Source organism: Mustela nigripes, chromosome 5 (assembly GCF_022355385.1).
Source record: "Mustela nigripes isolate SB6536 chromosome 5, MUSNIG.SB6536, whole genome shotgun sequence".
Classification (NCBI taxonomy): domain Eukaryota; kingdom Metazoa; phylum Chordata; class Mammalia; order Carnivora; family Mustelidae; genus Mustela; species Mustela nigripes.
The window spans coordinates 91,730,434-91,758,161 of NC_081561.1; the positions used below are offsets into that span (position 1 = coordinate 91,730,434).

At 43.8% G+C, this 27,728-nt stretch overlaps 1 protein-coding gene across 5 annotated transcripts in view; it reads right to left on the bottom strand.

Moving 5' to 3' along the window:
• The window catches only part of PLAGL1 (PLAG1 like zinc finger 1), a 109,416-nt gene that overhangs the window by 12,017 nt on the left and 69,671 nt on the right, over nucleotides 1–27,728 (bottom strand). For 4 of the 5 annotated variants that reach the window (XM_059400872.1, XM_059400875.1, XM_059400871.1 and 1 more), the window contains 3 exons: nucleotides 17,906–17,979; nucleotides 14,283–14,314; nucleotides 9,545–9,618 (listed from right to left, as the gene is read on the bottom strand). The gene's annotated coding sequence lies outside the window, so the exon portion shown is untranslated. The remainder of the gene's footprint in view (nucleotides 1–9,544; nucleotides 9,619–14,282; nucleotides 14,315–17,905; nucleotides 17,980–27,728) is intronic. The other variant, XM_059400873.1, reaches the window with a different exon arrangement.

Here is a 27,728-nt window from a genome sequence, read left to right on the forward strand (position 1 = left end):
AAGATTCAAACAGGTTAAAGGCCACTGTCTTAGAGTCTTAGATAAAAACAGGAAAAAAAACAAAAAAACAAAAAAACCCTCTAGGTGCCATCAACTCTGTGTGTTCGCAAAGTCATTGATATTTCCTAATCCATAGGCCATATATTTTGTGAAACAATCATTGCATTTTATCAGGTTAGAGTAAAAGAAAAGCCAAAAAAGTTTCTATAATAATGTTCTTCTGAAATTTAAGCAGTAAACAACTTGTACAAATTTCATTTCAAATTTGACTACATGGGGGAGGAGGGGAGGAGCCGCGGCGCCTGGCTGGCTCGTGTCAGTAGAGCATGTGACTACGGATCTCAGGGTCATGAGTAGGCGTCCCAGGGTAGGCACAGAGATTGCATAAAAAATTTAAAAATGTAAAAAATAGATTAAAAAATATGGCAACAGATGACAACTATCATGTAAGATAGGCCTACCTTCTGCCTAGAGGGTAAACTACCCTCTAAATCATAGGGAGGGGTCACTTGTCAGCACCTCGAAAAATCTTATATCTGAAAAATGTCTGCATGTGTGTATTTATCCTCAATAAAGTACTAAGACACCATCACTGAAATCCACTAACACCTGAGCAGACAGCACCTGGGATGAACTCTTATGCTGGATCCACAAGGCAGGACACCCTGCTATGTCTGCACATCTCTTTCCTACAAAGGCCCAATGGCAACCAAGGCTGCAGGTCAACCCACTTGCTATTTTCTTAATGTGCCATGTTCTGTCCCGTCTCTGTGTTTTCCACACAATGCCCCTTCCTAGAGTGTCCTGCCACCCCTGCCCACCTGGCAACTCTTCCTTCTTCCTGTCACTCTGAGGCAAGGGAGCTCCCTGTCCGCTTGGGGAGATGGTAAACCTAGGAGGAAGCAATTAGAAATCCAGCTGAAACCCAGGGGGCCTTGGGCTAAGGAGATTGTGATGGAGATAAAAGTAGCTCACTAAAAAGCATGGCTAAATAAGAAAGAGCAAAATTGGTTTGGTGAAAACCTATCTCCACAGAAAGTTCTTCCGTGTTCCCTCCAGAACTACTTATTCAACAGCGTTTTAGACAGCTCCGCCTTAAGAGGCGTGGTGGGAAGCACTGACTGCCCCTGCGTTCCACCCTTGGCGGGGGGGGGGGGGGGGGCGCACCAACCACCCCAAGCAATTCCCCCACCACCTGTTCAAATCAGGTTTGCTGCCTGCTGACTTTTAAACCGTTACCTTGAGAGACAACTTTGTTAACTCAGTGACTCAGCTCTTATTTTCTTGGAAACAAGGCCTGAAATAAACAAGAAAGCCAAAGTGACTTATGTATCTAATATTCAGAGACCAAAGTAAGGAGAAAGCTCTCTGGTTGATTACACCACAGCTTTAGAACATCAAATCTAGGCACTAGACAGAAAATGGCAATGAGGACAGGGTGTGAACCTTCTATTCACAGATGTTGGGTACAGTCTAGTTAAAGACGGCAATTGAAGAAAGGTATGTGGCTCCAGTCTCTTCTGAAACGCCACTCAAACAGTACTAATGAGATTTTTCTAAAACCCACCCAAAGAGGAGAAAATGGCAATAAAATGTTGGGAGCTGGAAAGCAGGGAAACAAGCAGTGACTGGCTTCTCAGTCCTCAGAAAGCTCAAATCTAAGCCAGTAATGAAAAGCTACAGGGCGACCTGATTTACCCTGGGGAACCCATCAAGAGACTCAGAAATGTGGGCACTAGGTAACTCTGCAGGGGAGGGGAGAGTGGGTATAAGAACCTAGAGAGTCGAAAAGTCTGCTGGTGAAGCATTCAGCCCTCTGACCCCCTTCTAGTGGGGCATCTGAGGGCAGCGCACCCTGCTGAAACAGAGGGACTCCCATGGAAGATTGTATACCGGCCCTCTCTGGCTATAGGAACCCAGGCAACAGGCCTATCCCCTCCAGGAGACTTCTCTGGGAAAGCTGACCAGCCCAAGAGAAAAGAGCTAATTACAAGGACAAATGGCAGTCCCCAGGTGTACCTGCATTAACCCACAACCAAGCCCTATTTAAGTATACAAAGCTTCCATCAGCTTTTTAATGGCTCCACTCATAAGTCAGCAGACAGCTGAGGATCACCAGAAGTCAGAAGAAAGCAACTATGGAGAAAAGAGAACTTCAAAAACAACTATAAATGTGAGAGAGCGAGCGAGGGAGAGAGATCCCTAAAAGGACTATAAAACACACACAGAGATATTTTTAAGAAAACCGAAAAGGCAGTTGCAAGGACAAGACCCAGGGGCAGGGGCAGGGATTTGAGTGCAATTTGCCGGGGAGCGTCTAAGAATTTGCAGAAACTCATCTGATGATTCTTAGGCACCTTTATGTTTGCCAATGTGGCTTCTTTTGAGGGTATCTGCTATTTTTACATATTTGCTCCTCTTAATGCTCACTAGTGATTAATACCACGAAGAACCTTTTATAAACCAGCTAATATAACCCAGAGACTAACAACAAATTCATTCATAGGTTCAACGTCCAAAAAATGCACATTTAGACAAAATAATATAAGAGGAGATCAATTTTTAAATTACTCAAACAGCTATCTTCTTTTTTTTTTTTAAAGATTTTATCTATTTGTGAGAGAGAAAGGAGCGAGAGAGGCAGGCAGAGGCAGAGGGAGAAGCAGGCTCCCTGCCAAGCAAGGAGCCCGATGTGGGACTCGATCCCAGGACGCTGGGACCATGACCTGAGCTGAAGGCAGCTGCTCAACCAACTGAGCCACCCAGGCGTCCCTCAAACAGCTATCTTTATTATATGATAAAGTTACCTATTAAACACTACACCTTGTTAAACATTTTATACTAGAATGGACTTACAATAAAGTTATAAAGAGATGAAAGACATAAAATTGGAATGCAAGAGATCTTTCATTATTTATAATGACTGTCTACACAGAAAACCAAAGAATTCACACACAGGCTAACAGCTTGGCAAGATATTTAGTTATAAAAATCAAAAAACAAAATCAACTGTATTTCTAAATGCCAGCAAACAGAAATATAATTTAAAATACAATATACATTTGCCATAAAACAAAGATATCTAGGAACAAATCTAACCACAAAGGTACAATATATATTTATGGAGCAATTTCAAAACTATACTGAAAGACATTATAGGAGACCTAAGTAAATGGAAAAATATACCATGATCATGAATATGGAAATACAGATGGAATTACCGTAACACTGTCAGTTCTTCCATATTTACATATTAATTCAATGAAGTGCTAATAAAAATTCAACAGCGTTCTTTGTTAGAACCCTGATCATTCCAAATTTTATATGGAAAAGGAAAAGTCCAAGAATGGCCAAGAACTTTCTAGTCCTACTGGATCATACTCATCATTATACCAACAGACCATGGTATCTCCCAAAGAAGAAAAACTTAAGAGATAGTGGATAAGGTTGTTTTGTTGCTATTGCTTTTGTTTTTAAAGCTCATCGTAACTGAGGTGGTATGACATACTGAGGCACAGGATTCGACAAGTGGACCAATGGAGTAGAATGAATAGCCAAGAAACAGACCCACCCTTGTATGGAAACAACATATGACAGGGCTTGGACAGCAATCACTGGGGTGGGAACTGGCCACTTAATAATCGGTTATCCATGTGGAAAATAAGGGAGCTGGATTCCCATCATGCACCACATATAAAAATTCTAGACAGATTTAGTCTTAATGTTTAAAATAAAACTTTAAAACTTCAGGCAAGAATAAAAATTAAAAAGGAGTTTCACAGAAAGGGAAACTCAGATCACTAATACACAGGTGAAAATATGCACAATTTTATACAAGTGAGATTTCTTGGTCCATCATTAAAACAATTTCCCTATACTTTTCTACTCCATGGGATTGCCTTTTTTTTTCCTTTTGTCATATACCACATCTGACATGTCCTGTTAATCTTTTTAACACCCGTCCACCCTCCCACAAAAACACACTGGGATGAAATTCAGTTTTTAAGCCAATCCCATTGCCAAAATATTAGAAAGTCAGGCAAGACCAATGCCTCATGAGAGTAAGACAGACAATATACAAGACTGGAATCATCGACAGACCTTCAAAGATGCTCTTCCTTAGGGATTAAAAGGTACGATATAATTAAATCACTCTACGAAGATATATGCCTGATAAAAGTGAAAGGAATGATCAGAATGCAAGGTGGATAAAGGATACAGCTGTCGAAGGTGTGGTCATCTCTTGCTTGAGAGCTTGCTTGAGAGATTGAGACAGTTCATGGAGAGGCCAATGTTAAAGCTAAGCCTGCAAGTTTACCAGGTGCTTAAGTGGGGAGGTGGTCAATTTCAGGCTGAGGGAATGAATCAGCATAGGATACTTGAAAACGAGTAGTTCAGTATGACTGGATTATTCTGCAAATATGGGGCACTGCGGCCAAAGAGGCCAGAAAAGGAGGCAAAGGCCAAATCATGAAGGTTCAGGGATATAAGACTGCTTCATTCCACTAGGGTAAGGTGGGGTTTGTTGCTGTAATCCTTTAGTAGTTGACTGACCTATTTAGTCAAGCTAGCCACTAAGAGTTTATGAGTTAGTGTGGAGTGAAGGAGGCGGAAGGAGAAGAGGTAGAAGGAAGGAGAGAAGGCCAACAAGACACGGTCTCCACAGGAACGGAAAAAACACTGGGAAGGGCATAAGCACAGGAATCTATGAAGAAAACACAGAGGAGGCAAACCAGAAGAAGCAAGGACAGCCCAGGACTGATACCTAGGCGCTGGGCAACACAAATCCATGATAAGCACCGGACTTGTCATCAGGTCAGACTTAGTGACCATAGCTACAGCAGAGATGTGGAAGACGATTTAGTAGAGAGTGGTGAGACCAGAGGCAGTGAGACCCTCTGGCTTCTGCCGCGTGTCTGAAGGGGTAACAGCAACCTGGAAAGAAAAGCAGGCAGGCCGAAAGGACACTTCGTAAAGTCTAGTTAGATGAGGACTTAGGTTAGGTCACAGGAAAGAGGTATCTGTGGTGGCGGAGGAGGAAAGGAAGGAGTAGTCCTGGAAGAGAAGTCCAGCCGAACGGCGCACAAGGAGCTCCATTTTAGACCTGTCATCCTCGTGCAGGGCCGCGTTAATGCTCTCTCCGTTGCTTGGATTTCAGTCTGTGCGCTCTGCCCAGGCGAGGTCTGGTTCCAGACCTCTTCAATCTAATGGTGCCTAATGGACACAGAGGCCAGTGAGGACACCTACGCCATAAAGGAGAAGCTGAGGCTCTTTTCTAGACCAAACACAAAGAATGACACCCTTTGGCTACAGGAACATGGATACCGTTCTGAATCTGGCTTCTGTAATTGACTCTACATTACTTGGAGCTCTACCTGGGTGGCCTCAGATCCTGCATTAAGCCCACATACTCAACTCTGATCACCAATGTTTGTCCTTTACAGCATCGTTTGGTAAAGTGGGTGAGGAGGAATTTGTTTTCTTTATGGCAGGCTGTAGCTAAATCGATTTTCCCTCAGGACATCTATTCTGCATTGTGGAACAGGGCGGAAGCAGGCTTGTGGGGACAAGTAATTCTTAGAGGTTCCAAAAGCAGAAGAAGCTTTCTGCTGCTAAATTCCTCCACTTTTCTTGGGTAAGAGAGAGTAGTAACAAGTCTATGGCAACAAAAATAAGCAAAATGAGAATTTGCATTAAAAAATGTGAGGCTTCAAAATAATTTCTAGATGGTTACTGTATAAAGCAGGACCCCAACAGCTCAAAACCCCTGTTTGGCTGCCCAGTCTAGTAGGAGAAAGTAGGCTTTTCTGCAGGTGGGAACCTTCCTTTGTTACCGTTGTGTTTAGCAGACTGAAGATCTGTCTGACCTATTTAACAGTTCAGGCAAACCACTCTGAGTCTACGTGGAATGGTTGGGGAAGGTAGGAGGAGAACAGGTAGAAATAAGGAGAGAGCGCCCCTGGACTTCTGTCTCAACTGAAACCAGAGGAAGCCCTAAAAATGAGCAGAAAAGGCAGAAACCCTGGAACATGAGCCTCAGAAGGCCAGAGAAGACCAAGAGAAGCCACACTACCCAGGGGAAAGGACTGCTGCCTGGGGCGGGTAGCCAGGCTCCATCCCGGCAGGGGCTCCTCCCTGAAGCAGGTGTGTAAGCAGCGCCCCCTCCCTCCCAAACAGAGTGGAAGCAGAGGGGCTCATCCAGCTCAGGCCTCCCCAGCTAGGGCCAAAACACTGTCCTAGAACGGGTCCCTCTGCAAGATGCTGAAAACTTCTGCTCCCTTCCTCTCCACGCCATGTACGTGATCATTTTAAGGACACTCCGGAAGAAATATCAAATGTCCACAAACAAGCAAAACAGGCTTGTGCATCCAGAGAGGCAAGGGTGAAGTCCAGGGCTGGTTGTCAAGCTGAGACGGAGCAGACCTGGTCTCAAGGAGACCAATCATGGCCTCCATCTCATGGTGGTATCATGGTGGGTGAGAGGGGTGGACAGCAGTCCTGAAACCCACACGAGAGCCTCTGGTACGAGAAGATTTTCCAGTCATAAATTCAGTGATGGAGGCTATCCTTTTGTGACAGCTGAAACTAGATCCCCCTCCTCCCTCCCATCAAACCCTCTATGGCTGGCCTTTAAGCCCTTCTAGGCTATGCTTCCATAGCTCACAGCCCGTGATCTCTGTTTCCAGGTCTCTAAGAGTAGGGCACAGAGGAACCAAAACTTACCTAATTAGTGGCAGAGCCTATTGTCCTAATACAGTTACCATTCTAGGGAAAAGAAAAGCCTGGTTTCTTCCCAGGAAGTGTGTGAGGGTAAAGGTTCAAACTGAGGAAAAAAAAAAAAAAGAAAGAAAGCAGACCAGTCACCCTAATGATGGGAAGCCAGATTCAGGAGTTAAAAATCTCCTGAGGGGGGGGGAAAAAAAATCTCTTGAGGGAAACATAAAAGCTACAGGAGGTTTGAAAAAGATGCTGAAGACCCTGATGGACTGTTTGGTTCTGAAACAACAGTGTCTCTAAATAAAAAGAAAAAGGCCTGCAAACAGATAACACTATGTCAGCAAAGTATCTCGGAGTGGCAGAATGAGAGAGGACTTCTGCTCTTCCTTTCTAAAAATCTGACACTGGCCACCGAGGTGCGGCGCGTAGCAGGTGGGCGAGGGGGACTTCAGACACTTCATGGTGTCCCATGGGCAAAGGCTGCTTGAAGGCAGCTGTGAGGCTAAGGGGAGGAGCAGGAGATGGGCCTGGAGAGGAGGCAGGGCTGTCCCAGAGGGCGTGGGGGTCAGTGACAGCCAGGATGCTTCCATCAACAGATTCCTTCACACAGGACAAAAGTCACAAGCATGCACAGCACACACTTACCCTCTCCCCCAGGGACAACTCCTGGACCCAGAGGGAACCGCAGATTGAAAGGTGCTGCTCTAAAATTCTCCATGGTTGTTTTTAACACGCAATGAGCCTGAGATCCAAAATCTGATTACCCAAATGGCCACGAATATAACTGGCAATTGGTAAAGGACAGCTTCAGCTCTTTCTTTCCCTAAGCTTTTTCACCAAATGAGCACCCAGAAGTCACTGTCCTATGAACTGTGTACAAACTTAACAGAAAAAGGTAAAATGGCTGTGCCTGTGCCAGCGTTCACTGACCTTCTTCCGGAAGCACGGCTGCCCCCCTCGGAGGGCACACGCCCTATTTATCAGACAAATGACCACACAGTGTTGGAGCAAGAATGTTCTCTTTGCCTTTCCATGCCACGTCCCATAGATCTAAATGACGCAGAGCAAATGGTTCACGCAGGAATACTTTAGTTGAAATATAAAAATACGTCTCACTGGTCCTTCAAAGTGACTCCAGTTGTAAATATTTTTCCTTTTTAAGATGTTACACATTTCATCAGTTTCCATTTTAAAAAGCAAAGGCACTGGAAAGACAAGGCAACTTGTCCCAGTTCCTGCACTGGCTTCGCTGAAAGGCAGAAAGGAATGCCGGGGGAAATGGAGGCGAAAGCTTCAGAAGAGAGGAACACTGGCAAGCAGGGCCGCATCTCCTTTTCACCTCCAGTCTTTTCTCTCCCCCCATTCACAGCTTTAGGTCCTTTGTTTGTTTAACAAACCATTACAATCATACCCCGCTCAATGGGGAGGAATGTGAGCTCTCTAAGTAGCTGTGCTGGCGAGCCACATGTGTGGTCCACCCCGCAGCCCAGCCCGGGGGCCTCACTGTGCGGGTCTGTGCTCCCGGCGCCCTGGAGGCCAGGCACCTTGCTCACAATGAGCCCCATTTCCCCTGCCGCATGCCTGCTGCTCCTTCCCAGTAGCCTATAGCGATGTCCCAAGTAGCTCCTCCTTTCGGGCTAGCCTAGCCACCGGACTGGCCATACTGCCTGGGCTTGTCCGGTTCAGCTCCCGAGACCAACACTACCTGGTGTGGCAGCCACCCCCTACCTGCTCCCGGCCCATGGACTCACCAGCCACACAGAGCTGACACAGTCCAGGCTCTTCCCAGTTATCACGCTTAGCCTTCCAACGTCCATCACATTGGAAACAGAAGACACAAGGGCAAGACCCCCTCCCCTGCTTCACGGGAGCTGCTCTGCCTTTCTCCGTTCCTACTAGAGAGACTGGCCATGTTGGGATGAATTTCAATGTCTTGGCCAAACATCAATATGTTTTTTAGTCCGATTGTATTTCAAAGGGCATTCAAAGGCTATTTATTTAGCACAATGACAGTCTCATTAAGCCCTCTGAGGCCCTGTCAGAGAGAGAGGCATCTTTATCCCCATCCGACAGATGAGGAGACTGAGGTGTTGAGATGATGCTCCCTGCCCATTGGAACTGACAGAGAAGAGGCTGCAAGTGCTGTTCTGTGCAAAGCACGGTGGCACCCAGTGAGGGCCCCGTGAGTGTCAGCATCACTGGTGATGACGAAAACGACCAGAGGCCAAACCTGGGTGATCTGAACTGTGTGCTCTTCCCACCCGTACCCGGCCATCCTTCCTAGGTACACCGTCTGCACGAGCCCCAGGCTTCAGCTCTGACTACAGTATTTCCAAAGACAGCCTCAGATTCCGTGGCTGGATTCCCTGGTACGATTGGCCCCTGACCAGCATCTTCCTCAGGCTGGGCAGCCATCACGTGCCAGAGAGAGGAAGACACCCTCTATGCAGCTCAGGCACACCAGGTGGGTCAGGGAGGCTTGAAAACATTTGAACGGACAGGGAGCCTGCAGAAAAGTCCACAGAGTGATCTGTCACCTCTGGCTGTGGGTGGTGGCCAGCAGATGACAGAAAGGTTGCCAGTGGGAGCCTCTGATACCCTGGGTTGAAGAGCATACTCAAGTTTCGAAAAAAGAAAAGTTAGAAGAATGCTGTTCGAAGATAGTTGGCAGTATGAGGGGGAAGTGTATTTCTTCTCTAATAGAACCTCTGGGAAGGCCCTGGAACCTCCTGCCCAACCGGACTGACTGTCCCTTGTGCTTCCAAGTGACTGGTCATACACGCACCTGGACGGCAATAATCTGAAGACGCTACCACCGTTTACATACCTGCTAGGTGACAGGAAACACCAGCTTCCGGGTGGTCGTGGAGTCCTCTCAGGAGCTTGTCTGAGGAGTCAAACCTGTAGGAAGAGATCTTGCATGCCTTCAGTGAACGAAGCTGGGGCAGCGTTCCCCCCACCAGGCTGCAGCCTCAGCTTCCCTTTGGGAGCACATACACACACCTGATCCTGTCTAGAGATTTCTGACCACCCTTCCAGGCATTTTCATGGACGACAGACCAGTTTTAAACTTTACAGTCCTGTAGTAGGATACCTCCATAGCCACACCACCGTTAATTTTTAAATGTCTCTGATCTACCAGATGGCAAAAGTCTTAAACATTTAGATCTGATATATTTAAAAGGTATGATAAAGTTCATAATGCAGTAACTTAAAGGATTTTCAATCCGACGTCATCTTGCCCAGGAAGGTCTTTAAGAATTTCTACTACATCTCTTTTCCTACTTGCAATAGATTAAAAAAACCCTGAAGTTTTCCCCTGCTTTCTGCCAGGTTGGTGGGGAGGGCCAAAAACCATGAAATTGTTTATAGAAAATATTCAAAATAGCACACAGAGGAAATGACTTTTTTTTTAAATGAACAATATTAGAATACCATAAAACAGGTATGCAAATCTATGCAATGATAGAACCTGAAACAAATTCTCAAATGAGAAAAGGCAGCAAGAACCAGTAGGCATTCATTTTCAACAAGACCTTCAAAGAAACATATAGATTTACCAGATGTGCAGGGGGAAAAGGCTGAGGCCTCTAAACTGAACCCACAGTCCAGTGGTCACCAAAGTTGGCTCTGCACTAGAATTGCCAGAGAAATCTTTTAAAGAATACAGACTCCTAGGCCACAGTGCAAACAGCACAGCCTCGCAGCATATCACTCTGGCCCTGGGAGTCGAGGTTTTCACCAAGCCTTCCAGAGCCCAGCCTGCATCTGGTTTTGCACCACTGATCCCTGGTGAGCATGCAGAAACCAGTACCTCTGCTCACCAGTTCGTTATAAAACTTGGCTTCTTCCAATTTAGAACTATGCCAGACTGTCAGTCCTCAGAAGGGAAAGATTGTTAGGACTTTCTTAACCAGCCCAAAGATAAATCTATTATGAAACAAAGCCAATCCTATCTCACCTACGTGATTTACTCACTTGGTTGCCTGTTTCCTTCTCTTAGTTTGATCAAAAAAAGGCTCTGCCCGTTTATTTTGTAGGAGAACACCCTTTTAACTTAAAAATGGAAAATTAGGGGTGCCTGGGTGGCTCAGTGGCTTAAAGCCTTGCCTTCGGCTCAGGTCATGATCCCAGGGTCCTGGGATCAAGTCCTGCATCAGGCTCTCAGCTCAGCAGGGAGCCTGCTTCCCTCTCCCTCTCTCTCTGCCTGCCTCTCCGCCTACTTGTGATCTCTGCCAAATAAATAAATAAAATCTTTTTTAAAAATTGAAAAATTAAGATCATTTTAGACAACTAAGTTTTTAAAATAACCCATCACAATTCAGGAAAAAGCCTGAAGGAGGGTTAAAACTGGAGGTAAGTAGGATTTCTGAAGCAACCAGAGAGTTTGTTTTGCATGTATAAACACTTCACGAATCATCTCATGGCCCAGCCCTCTTCTCCAAATACCCAACATCTACCATGGTGCTTTAGATTATTGGGTAGCCTCCAAAGGCCTGTATTAGTCGCTGCTGTTGTTGTTGTTTTTAAAGCACTTTAAAAAACATTGAACCAAGAGAGTAAAATCCTTCTGGATGATTCTTCCTTTGCTCTTACACATCTCACCAACGGACAATACCAATTTATGAATTCAGAGAGGCGGGAGCTCTCTCCTGCTTCACAAGAAAGGGTGCACATGACATGAAGTACGCAAACCAGGCAGTGGAGTAGCTTAGCTTCATTGTCAAAATATTCAAATTATCACTAAAAGAAAGCAATTCCTTTCTGAACCCAACAATACTCCTTGGCCTCCGAGGGCTCACACAGGAGCTTATTCTTAAGCTGTTCAATGTAAGCAGCACCAGTGAAAGAGGAGAACTCTGGCAGGGAGGAGGCCAAGTTCCTCCGCCTCTCCCACCTGCCATCTCAGACCAGTAACGCTCCCAGAGTTAACAATGCAACAGAGAACCTGCAAGCATGCGTGGCCCTGGGGAAAACCGCGCACTGTGCAACAGTGTAGCCAAGCAGAGAAGAGAGGGGGAAAAGAACACATCTAAGTTTGACAGGACGCTCTTTGCACACTGCATTTCAGGTTAGAATTCAGATTTTCAGAATCAGAAGAAAAGGTTTTAATCTTTCAAATGTAAACATATACAAATATGTACATATATATGTGTATATGTGTGTGTGTGTGTATATGTGTGTATATAATCTTTGTTATATACATATATAGGTGTTATAGGGTCATTTTTGCCATACACATATATGGATATGTATATCCATATATAGATACATATGGATATATATATATATGGCAAAAATGACCCTATAACATTAAACACTCCTAAATACACGTATTTCTGAGCTCCAGAGTAGCAAGAAAAGTCACATTTTTCTAGGAATGAGGATTGGCACACAGTAAACAGATTAGAGTTAATTGTTTAAGAGGGAGAATTTGCAGGGGAATGATCTGTTTGTGTTTGCTCATTCACTGATGACAAACAGCGAAATCTCCTAAATCTAGAGCATATGGTTTCTAGAATGCATCTTTTCGGGCACAGTCCATCTTTCGAGGCAACTGCTTCTGAGGGCCACATTTAAGAATATATCCTTTTCTCTTTGAAGGTACTGGTTCAGCTGCCTGCTGGGCATGCACCGAAACCCAAATTAAACAAAGGGATTTCCCTCCAGCTTCAGCTCATTCACTTCTGGCTACTCCTGAGTTTTCTTAAGTCAATTCTTCAAACTGACTTTTTTATTTCTAATGATCTGAGTGGGAAAGAGTTGGGCAAGCTCCACATGCTGGGATTTCTTCCTCCTCTAGCTTGAAGATGGGTAAGGCTTGTGTTTGAAAAGCTTTTCAAATGAGTTTTTTAATTTATTCTATTTTCTGAAGACTGTAATTCCAGACGGAAAGGAGCCCACTAGATACAGGAGATAACAGACACCCCACTCTTACTTTGCTGAGTAAACAATGAGATTATTCCCCTGAAGTAGAGACTTTAAGTGGGATATTCACATTTATCTCAAAACAACAAAATCAGTTTAAAGAGGTCACGGAGGAGTGAGCTGCAAAGGGTCCCTCAAAAATTGAATACCTGTGCAGGCCTGACAGCTGGCCATCTACCTTCACACACGATCGCTGGGGACCCCACTCGTGACTCAGGCTTTCAACTCCTCCTTGAAATCAGAGGCCTCCTCAATCTCCATCTTCAATCCTGAACTTTCTTGCAAATTCCAGATGAATCCAGCTGCCACCTCTCTGCCTGGATATCTCACAGCCCTGAAAATCGCCTCTTCTAAAGCATGGGCCCCTCCAGCAATACCAGTTTTAGCCACTGGCTCCACTAGGTACCAGTTCCTAATATATCCTGGATGCTCACAGGTTGTGGCCATTTTAATCACTTAACACACCCTTAACAACCATATGAGTAGATGCTATTAGCCCCATTTTACTGATGGAGAAACTGAGGCTTAGAAGTACTCTGCCCGTGGGCACGTGACCAGCAGGCAGTGGAGTTGGCATCCAGATCCCTGGTGGGAGCGGCCATGTTACCAATAGGGCAATCTCTCCACTGTGTCACTCCCCAGACTCTCCCAAGTCAGAAACTCTGGGGTCACACTAGATTTTTCTCACTGACTCAGCTATACGGATTCTGCGAGTGTACCGGCCCCCTCTTTCCGTAACTTCCGTAGTCCCCACTGTTTGGGCTGTGTTTTGCCTTCTTCACAGCCTCGACATCAGCATGGCAGGACGACTCTGGAATTCTGCTCCATTTGTCCTCCCAACAGCTTCTCTTTCTAGCTCGTTTAAAACAGGAGGCAGGCTTTCTCATTCCTTATGTTTGAGCCCAGATGACCGCGGAGACAGTCTGTCCTTGTTAACCTCTAAACCCCATGAGGAGATTCTGTCCAACCCCCAAGATGGAAGAAAGAGAGGGTGCCCTCGAAGGGGAGAGAAAGCACCTCTCCGGCCCTTGCACAGCTCTCTCTCCCAGGACAGTGGGCACAGCCCTTGGGGAGGACAGGGTGTGGGCCGTGCTCTGGGAAACCCACACCCAGGGCGAGGTTTTCAACCTCCACTCAGGTCCTGAGGCAGAGAGCTGCAGAGCCCAGTGCTGGGACACACAGAAGGGCCACGCCAGACCTTCACCTGGCAGGTGCCGTGGAATTCTCTGGGTTTAAGGTCATACCCCATGAAGAAAAGGGAGAGAGATGAAATGAAATTTCCCTGTAGGTTAGCAGAATGGAGGCTGGACTCTGAATCAGTCACAGGGAATAAAAAAGGAAGACTTCCTGCATACTTCAAGTTGTGTGGTGAGGTTCAGACTTGGGGTGGGGGGGTGTTGGTTCTGGAAGGTGCCAAGAACCTTAGCCTCCTACTCCATATGCATCTGTGCTACTGGCTAGCCTCAACTGCTACAACTGGTGCCAGACTGTTTTTCAAAAAAGGCCATCCCCTGTTGCAGAGAGGAGTGCGTCTATGCAGAGGCTCTGGTGACCTGGGGGCAGTCCTGTGCTCACAGCCCCGGGGCAGAGAGAGGAGGAAGGAAGGAAACCCGCACAGATGTGGAGAGTTTACTCACAAGATTAACTCCTCTGATTCCTATGCAAACACCTAGAAAGGGAGAAACACAGAAAGCTGTCTTTAGGGCCTTTATCTTAGACTGTGAGTTGCTTGAAAACCAAAAAAAGTAAGGATGTCGACCAGGACAAGGAGAGAGGGAGGCCAGTGCAGCTGGGCTCAGACAGGACACTCCTCTTCCCAAGCCTGGCCGGGACTCCGGGGCAGGGCGCTGGGACAGCGAGAGGGTCAGCTCATTTCCATGTGAAGGAAATGAGAGTGTGCAGCAAACTGACAAGCTCAGGGAAGAGGAGAGTCCTACGCTAGGAGAGAGGATGTGAGTCCTTCACGTGACAAATTTGTTCAGTCAAAGATGTTGCAGTAACGGGAGGTCCTTGTGGCACCAAATGAAACAATGAAGAGGGGCTCATACCTTGAGGCCAGTCACACATACTCAAAGCCAACCCCATTTCAGTCCTGTGGCTAACTATTGGAGGCCTTCGGAAGAGACTTCCAAAAGCCCTGAGGAAAACTGGACAGGGATCCAGACAAGCTCGGCTCTCCCAGCCATTCTGCAGAGATCAGAATGTTCAGAACAGCGAGCCCTGGCCGGAAGAGCTTCAGATGGACAAGAATCAGCAACCAGGGAATCCCATTCTCCTGCCACCCAGGCACCGAGTCTGCCCAGCAATGGGGCACATCTGGTGGGAAGATGGAACTGGGAGAGGAGGCTTTCCCTGAGGAGCAGGTGCCCTGTCACAGAGGCAGAGCAGGCCAATGCAGTGCCCTCTCCCTGCTTTGGTTGTTGGGAAGATGAGTATTTCGTAGGAAACTGGACCTGAGAAGAGAACTCACGGGCAGTGAACGTGGAGGCGAGGGTGTATTGGGCAAGCAGGCCACGGTTTGGGAAAGCAAAGCAACCACAGCGTAGAACCACTCTGGCCTCATAAGGATCTGGCCTCTGTTGACACTTGCTTCCCTTCTGATGCCAGATAGGTGAGGTATAGAAGGGAAGAGAGAAGCGAGCAGCTCATGAACATTCGCATGGCCTGTCCCCAATCTCTGTCACCCAACACGGGCACCACGTGCAGGAGACTACTTTCCAGGCTGTGGTGCCTAAAAATTTTCTAGGACAAGTGTGCAGAGGTGTGCTGGAGGACGAGGCCAAACCCATCTTATTGGCCAAAATTCAATTTTCATGTGGCCTAACTTAAACCTGAGACTGGCCTGGTGAGTAAGGAGCTTGAATCTGTGAGGTCAGAGCAGAGGGCTTTCTACAGACTGGACCCTGAGGTCTAGTTGGACTCCTCAGGGTCTTTCTGGAGTGGTTCCCTTTCCTTCTTATCACAGTGCTGCTGTCAGAGGGATTCTTGTAACATGCAAATATGCCCCTGTTCCTTGGTTCTTGGGGATTTCTCCGCCTTCCCATTAGTTTCTGCCAGTGGCAAGCAAGAGTCCTGACTCATCAGAAGCACCAAACGTTTGCCATCAGGAGACAATGTGCTCAGGTTTATGTTACAGAAGGAGACCTCAGACAGCAGACATAAGGGCTATGCTCCCAGACTGATCCAGTGTGTATTTTAGAATCAGTATGATCATAATTACTTTGGGGGGGGGGAACAACCCAAAAAAAGTGCACAAAAAGAATAAATGCAGTAACTGTGCCCTGAAGTTTGTTCATAAAATGAACTGTTTGCAGGGAGTTCTCAATCTTCCCTGAGCCAGAGCTCACCACACTCTCACGGTGCTCTTACAGAGTTGACAATACAGGGCAAGGAGAACCATTTTAAGGAAACAATATAAAACAATGATCATCTTAATGTGGTTCTAATTTACATGTTGATTGTGAGTGTGTCTGTTTTATGAATCACTTTTAATTCCTGCGCTCCAACAAAAAGGAAAAAATTACCTTGGTAAACGCCACATAATGGATCAATTAAATGACTCCCCAAATAAAGTTCACTTCATTAGAGTATAAACATGCATAGCTCCTAGTGCTATTTTAAACACGCTGGTAGAGAAGTGTACTTTATTTACTAATTTTAACAAGATTCAATACCATCCGATATGATGAAGACCCCCTTCCTGCCGTCAACTCCCTTCATCTCTAAACTGCCTTCATTTTTAGCCTTTTGTTTGTTCAGGGAGTCAGAAAATAAAGACATTTTAATGATAATTCTTACATGACAACTTCTCTTACGCAGGAGTGGTGTAAGAATGTGTCTTCCTTTGCCTTATTCCACTGTATTCCAGTGCCGTGTAACAGTATCGTGTAATAGTATCGCTGTGCTGTACATAACAAGATCATGTTTAACTAGAGACAACGATCACGATGGTGCCTGGCACAGAATGGTCTTCCAGGTATCATAAAGTGGCCTAAAGGACGTACAGAAGTGATTCTGGCACTCTGGGATTTTGCTAAATATTTCTCTTTGAATATGATGGTTGGACTAGTTTCAATTAGAATCATTTGGAGAACAGGAATTTAAACACACACCCCCATGTATCTAATATTCTCTTCACTCTGGTTTTCCACCTCGGGCAGCCGTGAATAACCTTCTAGAAGTCAGCCCCCAGAGCAAAGTAAGTTGGGACGTGACTTATCTAGTGAAAGGCTTAGGGGAAAAAAAATTTCAAGTGTAAGATGTAATATAAGAAAACTTACACAGAACACTGGAATTAAAAAAAAAAATGGCATATTACAGTCAAGGACATTTTGTAAAAAAGAAAAAAAAAAGGCGTGGAGAGAGGCCAAGAATTAAGGTTAAGCAACCGTTAGCACTGAAGGTCCAAATCCAGGGGAGGGTGGCGTGAGGTGAGGAAGGCACGGGCTTCTTAAACAGAGAGCTAATACATGTTACAGGGGAAAAAACATCAACATGTTGGATACGAAATTTAAGGCTGAAATTAGAGGTTGCTATTTTGAAATAGGTGGTTAAAACAAATTATAATCTCCATATGTATGGTGGAAAATGATCATAAATAAAAAATTCTGATAAATATGGAGTATCCTGCCAACCATAAGTCCTCTCAGATAAACACTGGATTTAGAGGCCCACTTTTTCCCCATTTCATAACTTTCAGAGATTTGGACAGAAGAGATGAAAACTGAGAATCACCTCATATTATGGTCTTCTGAGGATGATTGAGAAACTGAACTATAACATATCTAGCAGACTCACTATGATTCTAAATGGAGGATAATGCTCCCAAATTTTCCCTTAGTATTTTATCTGTTTTTCAGGATCATTTTAAAACATCTTTTTAAAATGTAAGAGAGGGAGCTCATAAATTTCCAGTAAACAAGTCATGCTAAATAAAAATCAGCTGTATAATAATCCCTTATTTCTAAATGAAAATAAATATCAATGACAGTTCTTCACATATTCTCTTGATTTTTTCCTAAAGAGTGAAAAACAGGCTTTTCTATCCCTCAACCCTATTTTTCCTTCAAAGCCTGAAGTTCCTCAAATGAAGATTCTCTGAGAGCGAGCATTTTCTGGAACATAACCCCCTCTACTGTGGGAAAGGTGGAAGGCTTTGGTGTGTGCCAAACCAGAGGAAAGAACAAGAATACAGACTCACGCCTGAGTGCAGGAGAGCAGACGGGGCAGAAGTCTGCTGGCTCGGCAGAGACATACTTACCTTTGTCAGTCTGAGGTACAGAGGACTGTTCGATGTGACGTGAAACAGAGGCCACATCAGACGTGAAAGCAACCCTAGAGCGAGGGGGGAAAGAATCAAAAGGTTAAAAAAAAAAAAAAAAGGCACTGAGAAAAACCACATCCCTGCTCTGTAAGAGACACTGATATACAGAATATGAGTTCAGGAATGCCAAGATCAAAAAGTTCTCCCCGTCGACATGCCCTAGCACCATATCCCTACATTCCAGAGACCCGCCTTCAAGTTCTGGCGGCAGTCGTCCTTTGAGAGGGGCCGGGCAGTGGTGTGGGGAAGGGCATGGGCCTCCGTGTCCGAAGGCCGACATTCCCAGGTGCCCCTGGAGCCACTCAGAAACCTCACACAATCTGTTCGGTCTCCCTCGGCCTCGGCCTCCCGCCTGTCACATGAAGACAACAATCGTACCTACGGCCCAGGAGTCTTTCGAGGATTAAATAAATTACTTTGAGTAAAGGGCTTTGCTCCGGTATCTGGGAAGCAAGGAGCCCTTGTGGATTTGCAATTATTTTCCAGAGACCCCAGTTCAAGTACAAATACCTCACAGCCTCAGGCAGAAATCAGGTGACTATCAGAATCTTTTAAGAAGTGTCAAACACGAACACTATCCTTTGGGAAAGGGAAACCAGTCCCTGAGCAGGGTTGAAGGTGAAGTGGGGGTGGGGGGGGAGATTCTAAGGAGCAAGAAAGGATCATTCAAAGGCCCCAAACACACACAGGCAAACAAAAACCAAACACACAACCAAAAAACCAAAACAAACAAAACTCGCTTCACTCCTGTTCCCCACCCCCCCACCAAAGACAAGGCTACTGTGAGAAAAGAGGTCTGAGGCAGAACTTGCTGACAGTAAGCACACCCAATGAAGGTAATTTTAAATCTGTATTTCAGAACAGTCTTTCCTGTAATTCAATCTAATGAATTAGGAGGATGTTTCCCTTGCAATGACTAGATAAGCCTGTAGTAGGGCTGCTTTTTTTGCTCAGTCTGGATGGACGGGAAGCCATCTGAGAGGGAAGTATCTGGTGTCTTTTTACTAGGAAGTTTGATGATGGAGATAAACACACAACGCAAACACAAACATGTCGTATATGTTGACTCCCAGGCCTGTTGTGAAGGTCTGACTCTCAAACCTTTTGAAATGATTCTTCTTGGGGACTCTAGCAGTCTTCGGTCCGGAGACGAGGCTTTTTTTTACAGAGGATCATGGAGCTGGAGTTATCTGATTCAACAGGCATAGCAAGAACACAGCTTTTTAACCGAAGTTACTTCCTTGGCCTGTATGTAGTTCCTTCTATCAATCTAGACAAAGATATGCCTCGCTGCGAAAATGAAAAAGTGTAGTTTGATTTCCTACACTTCCTTCCACCCTTCACCCCTCCCTACTTTGGTATGATGTCACATGAAATTACTTCCAGAAACGGAGAGTAGAGCAGCCAAATCATAAAACCTAAGTGCTATGCTTACTGCCTTCTTATCTGCAAGTTAATACTTCTGGGGGTGAGAGTGTATCGATGATCAAGGACATGGTAATTTTCCTATTTCATAAGAAATCTGAAATCTCAGCAGAATCGCAAACTGCTGAATCGACCACATTTGTATGACCCACACAAACACCCCAATCCTATACAAGATTCCTACCAAAGCTCACACACTTGCAAACCTGTATTTTATACCGCACCCTTACCTTCAATCAAAAACAGACAACCAAACAGATTTCTTCAAAAATAATCTTGGTGGTAAAAACAAAAATATCACGAAGGGTAAAATATTAGCCAGTTACTGTACTTCTGTGCTTCCTTACCCCCTTTACTAAAATTTTCCATTATGATTTTAAGATGTTGTTTCCCAAAGAATGTTGACAACTATTTCCCACTTAAAGCTGTGGTTTAAAAAGAAATAGGTTTTAACTTGAAAAGAGCCCCAAACTGGGCTTGTTCTAGGGTCCTGTGAAATCATAGTAGTTCATCCTTTAGATTCAAAATTTCCCTTCTTTTCACTGACGAGTGAAGGTTTTGCTTCTTTTGATAAGGGGCTCATAGCAGTGGTAAATCTGGTTAAAGAAATTGTCAAAGGGTGTTTTGTTTTGCATTATTTAACACTACATCATAGAAATAAATCACGAAAATGGATGCTTTCTCCATCACAATCACTAATTCCGGCCCAGTGATAGTCCACAGAACTCTAAATATAAAGCTTTTCTCGTCTAGCTGGAAATATCTAAACACTGTGTTGAGATTTAATTTTAGGAAAGAATACTGGAGAACAGAGCTTAGATTTTAAAAGGACAATGCTATCCACTTTTTTATGCCTCCTGTTCAGAGGCTGATGGGCTGCTCAACAAACTTGCCAAATTAAAAAAAAAAATGTTTAATAATTCTCCATAAAGAATAGATTTTAAAAAGCTATAGCACCAATCAGGTAACAATAGATCAATCAGGTTTTCCTAAAATGTAGTATTTGCAGTTGAAGCCTGGATAAGTAATTACATTCAAAGTAATGTACAGGGAGCTATCAATCCCCATTCATGCTGCTCGCATTCACCGAGCCAGGAGCTTTGCTGGGCTTGGAGATATAAAAATGAATCCGCCACAGCTGCTTTACTTCCAGCTAAAAGAATACACCTAAACAAAGAGCTACAGGGTAGTGTGTTAAGTGCTATAATAGAGGTGTGCACAAAGGGCTTGGGGCCAAAGGAAGAAGCTATAAATTCTTCCTGGGAAATCAAGCAAGTGAGGGGTGATGTTTCCTTGCGATAAACTCAAGACTTTTTCCTTACTATGTTCTCAAAAGTAAGTTAGTAATTTTAAGATTTATGAACTGTGTTAATGTCAAGTGCTATACTGGTCTCTTTGCCAGTTTCATTCACGCTTGGCATAGCCTTCAGTTACGACATCCCAAGAATATAAGTTTTTAAAAATAAACATATTACAATATTCCCATACAACACACGCTATCCAGAGCGGCAGGAAGAGCTCCCATGAGTGAAATTCAGATACAATGTTCAAAGATGTTTTGAAACATAAATGAGTGACATTCTTGACACTTAGTAAAGTTACATTAATAATGCTTACTTTAAGTATCAATTTTTTCCTTTTTCTTCTTAATGCAAAAATAAAAGAATCACTTGATTATATCATGGTTCATATTTGTCTTTCTCTACTTCTGTGTTTAAAATAGAAGGAGGGTGTTGAATCAACTTCTACTTAGCATCATTTATTATGCATACCATATTCCTACTTATAACACAGTTGTGACAGAACCTCCATTGTTCATTACACACTAGCCCCAAACTTGAGTCATTCTAATGTAAGCATGAGAAACCACCATCTCCTTTGGGGTGAATTTCCAAATTCCTCTGTGTTAAATTGAGGTCTAATTTTCCCTGTGCCTGGTTTTCACAAGAAGGCCCATTCCACCCCATGTGCTCCTTTTCAGCTGTCAATAAACAGAGGCAGTGAATTCCCCCACAGCTTCACAAAGCTAGTTAGGCAGAGCCATTCATTCCTTCAGGAAAACAGGGCATTGATTTCAGCGAGTTCCCAGGGAGCAGCTGCAACAAAGAGATCAAAGGCCCACCTCTCTTTCCCTCCACTGCTTCCATCAGGCCGGGCCCAGACAAACAGGCACAGGTTTCCTTGAGACAAGGAGAGGGCCCGGCAGACCACCTCATGGTTCCATTCAAATTCATCCGTTTCCTACATTCCAGGGACAGTCCAGAATGCTAACCATGACAAACCAGCACAATCGGCCGGCATAATATACTGCTCGCTAGTTCATCCAAGGTCAGAGGGAGAAAACAAGCACCCAGGGAAGTCCTCCACTTCTAGGGCCTGCTGGGCCTCAATGGCCCCCTGACATTCCATAAATAAACTTCCCCGGCTCACTCTCCCTTTCTTTTTGCGTCCTGCAATCCCGGGAGCAATGGTCTCACTTAATCTGCAATTTCTTTCGTGTCACTGTACCCAAACGCTCGGGACACTTTCTTCTCAACCCTGATAGTTCTAATGATGATAGGAGCATGGCGATGGGGGCAGCCCTTCTCCGTTCTCAGCCGGCACACTATCATCACAGGATGAATTTACGGCGGCAATTGCTAGGACTTCCTTCAAGGCTTGATCTCCAGGGAAGGCCACACAAACTGGAGTCAATTCTCATAGATTCTGTTTGGGGAACAAAAATGTCCACGGAGATAGGACTGTCAGCTTTTGCTGTGAGCCAGGTAATCACCCAAACTGGCAATCCAGACCCCTAACTGACAGTCTGTGCCTGAATGAGCTGTGTGAGCTCTGTGGGAGTGAGGAGGTTTAGCGGGGGGAGGGGCGCACCAGGGGCTAGGAAAGAAGATGGATTCTCCAGACCGGTTACCTACGCTGAACGGATCTGACCAAAAGGTTTCTAAGGTCTCCCCAGAATTCTGAGCTGCTGCTTTGACACAACCTTCAAGAACGCCTGTAAGAAACTGTTTATTTTATTGTGCTCCATTCACTTCTGTCACTAATCCTGAGGAAACATGGGAGTGGATGGGTTAAATTTGAAAATTCCTAAACCAAAAAGAAAATAAACAATATTGGAATGAAAGGTATGGAGAATTCATTCTTTGACACAGAACACAACCTTCCCACGTGCCCATCTTACGAGCTTCAGTACGACCTGGGGGATCCATTCACTGATTATTCACTCGACTGCCAAAGATGCCATTTTGTACATGGTACCAAACAGCCCTCAAGGAGAAGACTTTCACTTATTCTCAAGTCTGAACAGAAATGAGCTTAGAAAATACAGAAGTCTATATAGCATGGGAAAGGTAGCTTCCCAGTAGACACAGTGTGACAGTTATATTAGGAGCCTCAAAGCTGACTCTGGCACTGATCCACTTTGGACCTCTCTGTCTTTCTACTCTTCCAAAATGGAGACAGAAATATCTGTCAAGAATTCCTTTACAAGGTATTGTGAAATAACCATTCCTCAAAAACAAAGTATCTCATCGAAGAACGCTAGGCTTAGGAGTAGAACTTCCTTACATAATAGATGACTCTAATTCAACAGAGCTGCTCTGGAAACTCACTAGTTTCTATAAATCAAACCATTTTTTAAAAGCACTCAGAAAATTTACTACTTAAGGAAAGGCTATGGCAAATAATGAAATACACTCATCAATTCATTTATATACTCATTTGAATTTATATTCAAAAGCATTTATTCATTTATTTGTGGGGTTTTTAAAAAGATTTTAGTTATTTGTTAGAGAGAGTGAGTGAGAGTGCGCACAGCAGGGGGAGCGGCAGGTAGAGAGAGAAGCAGGCTCCCCTCTGAGCAGGGACCCCGATGCAGGACTCAATCCCACAACCCTGGAATCATGACCTGAGCTGAAGGCTGATGTTTAACCAACTGAGCCACCCAAATGTTCCTTTCAAAACCATTTAAAGCCCTGAAAAACAACAATTTCATCTTCACCACAACCACCTCAGATAGGTGGTTTTACTAGTTTCTATTTTTGAATGAGGAAAACAGACTTGAGAAGGGTAATAAACTGATTTGCCAAAGTCACAGAACTCATAAGCAGCAGAGCCCCTACTGTAAGTATTCTGTTTCTCAACCCCATGCAGAACCTAGCTACCATGTGTGCATATAATCATTCACTGACGGCTTTCACTGTGACTCTATTAAACAGTCTACCTCTAAGCCCAGCGCACTGCTCCACTCATCCAAAGACACAGTGCTTGCATAAGGAGGCTGGTGTTAGATTGATGCTGAAATTTTAGTGTCACCTTCTAGTAATTTTGTAAATTAAGCTAGTAATGATATTTTCAGACTCTCAGTTTCCTCATCTACAAAGGAGGAATAGTATCTTCCCAGATAGGATTTGGGAAGGATTAAATCAGATAGTTTGTATAAAGCCCCTAAAGCAATGTTAGCAAATTAATAAATACCTAGTCGTGGCAACTATTATCATTGGTGTTGAAAATCAAACCTACATGAAACTCGTTAAAAAGGGAAAAACAGGTTTCTTTTTCAAAAAAAAAAGACATCAGATGTAACTTTCAGCCTCTGGATTACACAGTTCTCTCGAGCACTAAAAATCTACCACTCGGGGGGCGCCTGGGTGGCTCAGTGGTTGGGCCGCTGCCTTCGGCTCAGGTCATGGTCTCGGGGACCTGGGATCGAGCTCCGCATCGCGCTCTCTGCTCAGCGGGGAGCCTGCTTCCTCCTCTCTCTCTGCCTGCCTCTCTGCCTGCTTGTGATCTCTCTCTGTCAAATAAATAAATAAAATCTTAAAAAAAAAAAAAATCTACCACTCGGGTCTAATATCGGAAGGTGGACAACTGATAAGCCCAGATCAAACCGTCATAAAAGATACGCTACTTCCCAAAATAGAAACACTGACTAAACTGTCTTTCTTGAAAAGATGTCTGAGGAAACTCCCTGGTTTTTATAAAGCAGCAATGTGGTTTCTCTGTCCCATCAGCTTTGCTTCTTGCCATTTAACTGCTTAGAGTAGGAATGTACGTCTGCTAGGCAGAAATTCACAGACAGTTGCCACATGAAAAGAAAAAATGCATGATAGGAATATTTTGTTGCATGGAGCTAGTGCTTCAAAGTTTTCAAAGATTACGTATGTTATCTCATTTGACCCTCATACTACTCACTAGAGTAGTACTCACTAGAAGAAAACAGATGAACGTTTTAGCACAAAGACAGCCGATCGTAAACAGCAAACTTTTTTTTTTTCCTGGTCTCATTTTCCATAACACCCTATCAATAGTTGGTAGTATGTAGATGTTACAGTACAGAGTGTACAGGCCACTAAGTCTGGGAAAGCCAGAGGCGGCTTTGGAGAGAAGGTGACATATACCCAAGCTTTGACCTAGTACAAAATCACGTCTAGTGATTGTCCCTAAGCTTGATGCAATTTTCTCTGAACTATGTCTTCCAGTGGTTTACTTCTCATGCACTGTTTCTGCTGATTTGCAAACTTAAATAGATCACCCCCTTAAAAAAACTCAAAAAAATTTTTTACCCAAGGCTTTGATATTAAAAGAGGCAGAGAGTTGAGGTTACTGTTGTTTGACTAAACACCACTTACAGCTCCTTCTAATTCTACAGTTCTGTGATTTTAAATTACTGCTCATTCTTATACTATATTACATACTATATAATACATCAGCTTAAAAGTACATGTTAATCTATAGTCTATTAACATTGAAAAAAAGTGTTTTTTTTCCTTCACTACCGTTTATCTCAGAAGTTAATCGTTGAGGGTACCTGGGTAGCTCAGTGGGTTAAAGCCTCTGCCTTTGGCTCAGGTCATGATCCCAAGGTCCTGGGATTGAGCCCTGCATGGGCTCTCTGCTCGGCGGGGAGCCTCCTTCCCCCACCCCCTGCCTGCCTCTCTGCCTACTTGTGATTTCTGTCTCTCAAATAAATAATTAAAATCTTTTTGAAAAAAATTTTTAAAAAGAAGTTAATTATTGGGAAGAACCCTTAGAAATATTTAAGGGAGGGGTGTGTGGCTGGCTCAGTTGGTAGAGCATGTGACTCTTGATCTTGGTTTCCTGAACTGAAGCCCCACCTTGGATATAGAGATTACTTAAAGAAAAACAAAACAAAACAAAAAACACTAAAGAATATCTAAGGGAACATGTTAAAGAAATTCATCACTAAAGAAATTCAGCCCACAGCAGGGCAAGTCTGATGGCTATTTCCTTCCGATGAAGGGCTAAGAGTTGCCTTTTCGTAACCATCTATATTATCTTCTCCAACATGAAATAAACACGTTTTTTAACAAAAGGCATTCAGATATTTGAAGATGATTTTGACAATCCTTTACCTAGCGCTATTATTTTGAGACTGTTGCTCTCTTCCAATATAGGCACAAAGTGCTATAAATTTCCCTCGAAGCCCTGCTATAGTTGCATCCTAGTTATTTGGAAGTATGTTTTTATTTTCAATAAGATAACAATACTTTCTAATTTCCCTTTTCTTTTTTTTTTGTTTTTTGGGTTTTTTTTGTTTTTGTTTTTGTTTTTTTTTTTGGTCAAAGGGGTTATTTGGTAAAATTCACCAGCACAACCATTTGGGTCTGGTGGTTTTTCGTTTCTGAGGAGTTGTTCTTGTTTTTTGTTTTTGTTTTTACTACTAACTTGATTTAATAGATAAAAGATAATTCAGGTAATCTATTTCTCCTTGAGACAGTTTTAGTAGTTTGTATGTTATCTTTCTAGACATTGTTTCATTTTATCTGTTATCAAATTTGTGAGCAGAGACTGACTGTAGCATTCCCTTAATCACCCTATAATACCCATGAGATCAGTAGTTATGAGCCCTCTTTCATTCCTGACATTGGTAATTTATGCCTTCTGTTTTCTTTGGTTAAATTGGTCATGATGAGTTCTGATGAGTTTACCATTTTATCATTATGAAAGAACAATCTTTATACCTGGCAATATTTTTTGCTCCAATTTCTACTTCCAGTTACTCCAAGTTTAAAAATAATTAGTACTAAAATTCACATTGCTTTCCATCCCTTACCTTATAACCCAATTGTCCTTTGGTATATGAAGTGCATCTTTTTGCAGGCAGTATACAGCTAATCTATTTTCTTCTTTAAAAAAAAAAAATCTAAGCTGCCATTCATTGCCTTTTAACTATAGTGCTTACATCATTTATACTTAATATGATTATTGATGCAGTTAGGTTGAAATGTACATCTTGCTATCCATTTGTTCTCCATTTCCCTTTTCCTTTTTCTCCTGCATTCTTTGGACTATTTTTTCTTTTTATTTTTTAAAAAACATTTTATTTATTTATTTGACAGACAAGAGATCACAAGTAGGAAGAGGCAGGCAAAGGGGGAGGGAGAAGCAGGCTCCCCGCTGAGCAGACAGTCCAATGCAGGGCTCGATCCCAGGACCCTGGGATCATGACCTGAGCCAAAGGCAGAGGCTCAAGCCACTGAGCCACCCAGGCATTTCTGGACTATTTTTTCTGATTTAATTTTATCTCCTTTGGCTTATACTCTTTCTTTTGGGGTCTTGGTGGTTGATTTAAGGTTTCTTATTATATTCTTTTTTTTAAATTAAATTTATTTATTTTCAGCATAACAGTATTCATTATTTTTGCACCACACCCAGTGCTCCATGCAATCCATGCCCTCTATAATACCCACCACCTGGTACCCCAACCTCCCACCCCCCCACCACTTCATTCCCCTCAGATTGTTTTTCAGTCCATAGTCTCTCATGGTTCACCTCCCCTTCCAATTTCCCCCAACTCCCTTCTCCTCTCTAACTCCCCATGTCCTCCATGATATTTGTTATGCTCCACAAGTAAGTGAAACCATATGATAATTGACTCTCTCTGCTTGACTTATTTCACTCAGCATAATCTTTTCCAGTCCCATCCATGTTGCTACAAAAGTTGGATATTCATCCTTTCTGATGGAGGCATAATACTCCATTGTATATATGGACCACATTTTCCTTATCCATTTGTCTGTTGAAGGGCAGAAAGATTCCCTTCTTTTTTTTTTTAATAAACATATATTTTTATCCCAGGGGTACAGGTCTGTGAATCACCAGGTTTACACACTTCACAGCACTCACCAAAGCACATACCCTCCCCAATGTCCATAATCCCACCCCCTTCTCCCAAACCCCTGCCCCCCAGCAACCCTCAGTTTGTTTTGTGAGATTAAGAGTCACTTATGGTTTGTCTCCCTCCCATCCCATCTTGTTTCATTTATTCTTCTCCTACCCACTTAAGCCCCCATGTTGCATCACCACTTCCTCA